The sequence below is a fragment of the Sus scrofa genome, chromosome 2 (assembly GCF_054392235.1).
Source record: "Sus scrofa isolate SSC_HxYL_T2T_F1_AM1 chromosome 2, Sscrofa_HxYL_maternal_Yorkshire_Landrace_v2.0, whole genome shotgun sequence".
Classification (NCBI taxonomy): Eukaryota; Metazoa; Chordata; class Mammalia; order Artiodactyla; family Suidae; genus Sus; species Sus scrofa.
This window is the reverse complement of record NC_139384.1, coordinates 72238399-72245712: the sequence shown is the minus strand read 5'-3', so window position 1 is coordinate 72245712 and position 7314 is coordinate 72238399.

The following is a 7314-nucleotide window of genomic DNA, read 5'->3' as shown; positions in this document are numbered from 1 at the left end:
AAATAACTTGGGTGATCCATATTACAATCACACAATCTTAAAATTAGAATGACCTGTATGTATTATATAATTCAACTTTCTCATTTATACATGCCAGTAATTATGAAATCTTCAAGGCAACAATAACGTCTTCTTTTTTTTTTTTTTTTGCTATCACTTCCATGTGAAATTTATTTTTTTATTTTTTTTATTTCCCCAATACATTATTTTTTTCTACTGTACAGCATGGTGACCCAGTTACACATACATGCATACATTCTTTTTTCTCACATTATCATGCTCCATCATAAGTGACTAGACATAGTTCCCAGTGCTACACAACAGGATCTCATTGCTAATCCATTCCAAAAGCAATAGTCTGCATCTACTAACCCCAAGCTCCCAATCCTTCCCACTCCCTCCCCCTCCCACTTGATTTTTTTAAATATGTGTCTTTCTGTCTACTCTTCTGATTGGATGATTTCCATTGTTCTATCCTTTGGAAAATTTATTCCTTATTTTCAGTCATTTTGACTGCTAGTTATTGCTACTACAGTGCTTTTTATTTCAGATATTGTCTATTTTTTATTGTGTTTTTTTAATATTTTCTAGTTTCAATGATCTCTGTTTAGATCAATTCTCTTCCCTAATTCAGTTAGCACTTTTATTACCAATGTTTTGAATTTTTTGGCTGATGAAATTTTTACCTAAGTTTCATTATATTTTAAATGTTTTATGTTGCTCTTTCAATTAAAAGTACTTCCTCCACCTTTTTATTTGACTTAAATTTCTCCGTCTCGATTTAGGTGAAACAGTTACCTATTGTAGTCTTGAAGGAATGTTCATATGTGGCAGTGTCTCTACGTAGAATTCATGTGCCTTTTATGGGAGGGCTGGATTTGATGTGGATGCCAGTCACATCTTTCCAAATGGAGAAGCTGACCACAGTCGGTTTGGTAGTAGGTGTGGCTGCTGCTGGAGGACCTAACACCTACATAGGATGTGAGGCAAGACCTCATCTCTGCTCCGTGGCCATCACCACTCTGTCAGGGTTAGGGTCTGCTCCCAAGTTGCTGCACTGGAACCCCTGAGCCTCAGGCTAGAGGTGACTTTTCTCCTTTCAGTGTGTTTTTCTTTCTTCCACTCCTGGGGTCTGTGTCCAAAAAAAAAGAGAAGCACTGAAGCAAGAGGAGAACATGTATGTAACAAAGGTTCTGATGCTCTAACTATGTAGGCATCTTTGGCTCCTATCAGATGCAGCCTGCAGTCACATCTTTTCCCCTGACATGGCCATGCTGGATTTGTACTAAGCTGTAGCATGGAGTGGGTGGGGTCAAAGCATACACTGGGCTTGGGTTGGAGTACTTAGTGAGGTGGTCATAGAAATTCCATAGCCAATGTCTTATAATAACTTTCAACGTCTTCTAATAACTTTCAAAGACAGCTTCCTCAGGCTTAGATTTGAAGAAAACTTTGAATGAGGGTTGTAAACTTTAGACCTTTAGACCTCTGGAGTAGCAATAAGAATTGGATACACCTAGCTTCTATCCTGCTCTCCTGGGAATAGCAAATCAGCAGGAAATAATTCCATTCTAGCCAGACAAGTTCCCCTGGGGAAATGGTGGGTTGAAGGGTGGGCATAACCACTGAAAATGTGTTGAGAAGATACAGCAAATATATGGAGATGTAAATATATCTGCTGCTGCAATGCCTGAGCATGTTCGACCTTGAACTAGAGGGGGCAAGGTATTTGCATTTGGATACCTAAGTCTAACTCAGAGATCCATTCTTCAGTATTTCCTGTTTTCTTGTCTCAAGAATATTTCAGTCTCCATTATCAACTGACAAGGGAGGAATTTGGACATCCACACAAAGAGCTTCCTCTTAGAGTTCTCATCCTGGTGAGTATAAGAGCCCAATAGATACTGCAGGAGAACAGTCAGCAAGAATGAAACTCTAGAACATTTACTGAGGTCACCTGAAAACACAGAGAGCTGGCCCAGTGCAGAGGGATCTTCAAGTTTGCTTCAGGCACCATTTTTGTGGCACCATCTCACGCAAAACTGCCCTTACCTACAACCACTTCCTTTACTCCAGACTCTCTATTCAAGTTTCTCTTTATTCTTACTTTTATTTTATTGCATTATTCCAAACAAATAATTATAATTTTTAAATGAGTTTGCTATTTGCCATTTAATTCTCATATGTATGCATGTATGTATGTATGTGTGTGTATATATGTATTTGCTGGGCTGTGAGAAAGTTTGTAAATCTTGAGGGGTCAAATCTCTCAGTTGGTCATATGTTGTCCTCCTCTCATTTCTCTGCAAACATAGAAAATTCCTCTGCATCCTTCATAATAATAAACTTATACATGAATTATCATCTTCACGTTTTTACTTCCTGCTACCTTTTGCCTTTTCTGAGCACAATCTGTTTTTTAAATGGAAATCATTTGCTGCCATCTTGTGGAACACCTGATTTTGCATTCAACTTAGTATTATGTGTTTTTCATAAGCATGTTTGAGTCTGTCGATATTTGTGGAAGTGGAAATTATAATTTTATAGATTGCTTACTACACTAATTTTTAAAAATCTCATTTCCTAATTTTTTAGATTTTTGCCAATTTTATTTATATTTAAAACTAATGCTAATGTGACTATTGTTATTTTATATTTTTTTCTTTCACAAGTTCTTTTACTATTCTATTCAAAAATTTTAAGTAGTTTTGAATGCACTGCATTACATCTGGCTTGTATTTCCCCTGCTATTCTTTTCATGTTATAAATCCCATTTTCTATATTTTTTCAAAATAAATTCACACCTTTATGAAACCATAAGAGAAAAAAAAGTGAGGTCCCTGTCCATTTGGACCTAACATTTTAATGAAGAAAGAAGATTAAGATAAGATAAATGCATATTGGACAAAATATCCTCTGATATAAATCAAATGAAGGGAGAGGTAAGTTTTGTGGCATGTGTAGGATTTTATAGAGTATATTATGGGGAGGCCATTGTATGAGGGACAAGAATCAAAAACAGAAGTATGGTGTGACCAATGCATTTGACCAAAACAAACAAACAAAAAATAACCCTCAGCCCAAGAATAATGTTGCTGAAATTCAACTTCTGTCTGCTGGTGCCAAAGTGAAATGCAGAGACAGAGTTTTGGGTAAAGGAGGAAACAAAATAACTTTACTGCTTTGCCAGGCAAAGGAGGGTCATAGCAGGCCAATGTCTGGAAGACTATGCCCCCCTTTGGAAGTAATTGTAAGGGGTTTTACAGCAAAAAGAAGAAAAACAGGTTTTCAGATAGGAATCAGAATTGGCACAGACACACATTCTTCTTTCTTTGGGGAATCTTAGTCATCAAAGCTGGAGTCAGGAGATCTCTGTATGGTCATGATGGTGGTCTTCCAGGGTATTGCCTAGAATATGTGAAAAAGGCATATTGATCAGAGATTAGAACAAACTAGGAAAGTTCCTGAAAAATATCATGTGCTAATAATCTTTAACCCACAGGAAGTTATGCTCAGAGTGCCTAATCTTTAGCTTACTGGTGATTGTGTTTAGGGTGCTAATAAGTCAGGGAGAAGGACAAGGAAGGACTCTAAGCTGTTCAATTTTAAATTATTCATTTATAAAAGAAGCACTAGGAATATAACTTTTCTCTTAGACATATAAGATGCCTATATTATTATGTGTATCCCTGAGAAGGGAACCAGGATCTTGACCCAAGGATGTACTGTTGCTCCTTGACCTTTCCTCTTTGTCTTTGCATCCCCTTCCTTCTTCGATAAGCAACTGTCTGAACCTGTCCCTAGGAACTCAGGGAAGGTCATAGCGGCTGAACCAGACCCATTTCCTAAGAACAAGAAATGGGGGACACAGAAAGGCTTTCATGCCCAGGAGCTCCACAGAACCCTGCTCAGTTTCATTAACAAGGAAAATTGCCACATAAGAAAATTGAGAAAAGAGCCAGACTCACCCAATAATCATTGGATAATATAAAAGTAAATATGTTCAAATAGGAGTATATATAGAATAAAAATTCAGCAAGTGCTCTAACGTGAATAGTGTAATGGGGCAAGGGCCGGAATGAAAGTGCAGTCAGCGTGTGGTCCCTTGAACCTGAGGTCATTTTAACCTGACCTTTCTTTTGAATCCTTTAAGATTGCTTCTCCATCAGCAGGGAAAAAAATTAAAAAAAAAAAAAACTCTACTTGAGTTTACTGCAATGGATAAGAAACTTTTTTGACTGTATCAAAGGTAATACATGTCTTTTACATGTGATCCAACATGGGTGCATTGGCAATTTAAAAATACACACATATGCATGTGCACATACACAAACACACACAGCTAAATAAAGAGAACAAAAAAAACCCTTCCTCTGGCATGATGCACTCTGATATTTGCATTTGTGTTTTATTTATTCTATTCTATTTTATTCTTACAAAGCACATTCTCTGATCTTCAAATAGGTCTTTATTTCAGAATACAGAAAACATTCCTCCAGCATGTCTTCCAACCTATGTTAGTATTTCTCTGCTTCATTTTGTTCTCTCATCATGAGCAATTTCTGTGAGAACACATTCTTTCATCCCTTCAGGCAATATATATATATATTTTTTTGATACTCTTTACAACTAACCTAAGTCTGAGGGGGTTGGAGAGTGTGTATAATATTGACACATGCCTCAAGGCATTCACAGTCTAGCAGAGAATAAAAGATATGGAATTAAATTTACACAGTGATAGCACTATATATAAATTTATTATAAGAGAAAATGTTCTTTTTCTGTGGGAATGTTAAAAGGAGGGTTCATGAGGAGATGACCTAAGCAATCTGAAAAATAAGATGGAGTTTTGAAGGTAGAGAAGGGTGAAAAATTCAAAATAAGTCAGTGGTTGACTTGGAAAGCAGAGGCAAGTAGGTGTATATATGCTCTGAGTCTTGTGGCTGAGGCATCAAGTAAAGCTGAGACTCAAGGTCAATATTTTTGAGATTGCTGTGGATGAGGGTAGCATGAGGTAAAGTTAGTGGTTCAATTGATGCCAGAAAGATGTTATAGGAATCCAGGTTCTTGTTCACGGAGCTGAAGAATGAACTTCAAGAACACATAGGCAGCAAGCAAGCAAAGTCTTCATTATAGGAAAACTAACACCTCCCAGGACACACTGGAAGGGGGAAAAAGTGTCTCCATCTCCATTGTCCTAAAAGGGCTTTTATCTCTTAAAGATGGGGTCCAGAAAGGTGTGGTTTTCGCCCATTGTCTTTGCCCAGTTACCTATATCAGTCCTTGTGAAACTGACAGCGCTAATGGCCTGAACCTAGCCAGAACCTGAACTGGGACTTGAACCCAAGTGCCAGGACTCAAATTCAGCCAAAATTCAGACTGGGACTTGAACCTCAAAGTGGGGCTCAAACCCAGCCTAAACCCAGATTGGGACTTTAACCCACGTGCTGGGACTCGAACATAGCCTAAACTCAAAATGGGACTTAAACCCATGGTTTTAAATTTAAATCACTAACCCTATCTCTGGACTTACTGGAGGTTCAAGTTCTTCATGCCTCCATGCAGAAGGAATTCAGTGAGAGGCAAAGAAATAATCAAGAAATCGATGTATTAGGATAGGACACTTGTGAGAGGTGCAAGCTGGCAGGTACCAAAGCTCTGCCCCAAGGGTCTGGTGGGCTACAGTTTTATCATCCAGGGGGAATGGGGGTTGGAACAACCTGCCTATTCCTTTCTGGAAGTAATAGCTGCTCTTTGGTATCCCATAAGGTGTGTATTCAAATCAGCAGAAGGGTGATCCTTAAACTCTTGCCCTTGGTCAGAATCTGACTGTAGGCCTAATCCCATCCCCACCCAATGACCTGAGGCAAGACTCATGCCTCCACTAGCCAAGCAAGGCTGCCTTGTGTTGATGGCTTTCTTGAGCAGGTATTAACTTACAGTGACCTCCCAATGTCCCCTAAGTTTCCCTCTTTAAGTATGGTCCTTTATCGGGACTTCTACAACTACCTGTGCCTACTCCATCCCTATCTCTTCTCCAGTAGGGTTCTTAGGAGTGGAAATGCCCCCATAACTTTTATGGCTTCTTTGCCCTTCTCTTCCTTAGACTGAGAGTCACCATTCCTCTCATTCTTTTTCTATCAGTTGAGGAGTGGGTTAGAGATTAATGTCCAACTGGAGGCAGATACAAGATAGTAAACAAGGCCTGTGGGGATGATATTCCCTGGAGCCCTTAAGCCACAAATGTTAATAAATAGCCATATCAAAGAATACATCAAAGCCCATGCTCCTACACTAACTAGAAGAGTTATTATCCTGCCTCACAATCAGGGAAAATCAAGCCTAGGGATCGAAGCTATGGAATTTGGGGCTCATTCTCCAGCAGGGAGATGGTTAAGCTAAGGAGTTGGACAACCTGCTTTGTAATATAGAAATATTTCTCTTGGTCATTATGAATATTGTCAAGAGGGGTGCCAGGTATCATAGATGGGCAAGAGGACAAGAAACTGAAATAAGTATGTGGAACTGGGGACCAAGAGGTGGGAAAACAGTGGAGACAGTTAAGAGGAAGAAGAAAAACATCAGTGAAATCTCATTGCCCAAGGTAACCATTCATTTACTAACAGGAAGAAACTATGTTAAGATTTTTAGGAGTTCCCATCGTGGCGCAGTGGTTAACGAATCCGACTAGGAACCATGAGGTTCGCGGGTTCGGTCCCTGCCCTTGCTCAGTGGGTTGACGATCCGGCGTTGCCGTGAACTGTGGTGTGGGTTGCGGACGCGGCTCGGATCCTGCGTTGCTGTGGCTCTGGCGTAGGCCGGTGGCTACAGCTCCGATTTGACCCCTAGCCTGGGAACCTCCATATGCCATGGGAGCGGCCCAAGAAATAGCAACAACAACAACAAAAAGACAAAAAAAAAAAGATTTTTATATGTAATGACTGCATCAACCACCTTGAGAGGATGGATCAGCCTACTATTTGGGTGAGGATATTAATAATATTTCCAAAAGTTTCATTTGTTCTCCAAGTTCAAACAATAAGAGTGAGCAGATCCAAAATTCAAAGCCAGCATTTCAAACTACCAGTTTTATATTGTATATCTAAATAACATATCTTTTATCAAATCATTTTTATAACCTCCATTTTTTTTATTTTGTGTGTTTCCCTTTTGTGGGTTTTTGATTTATTTTCCTTGCCCATTTTCCTAGTAGGATGTTCCATCTTTCAGATAGCTTGATAAAGTAAATATATCCATCCTAGCTCTTCTGGATAAAATGCTTTTTGCTGCTTTACTACTCTGGGCATCATGGGG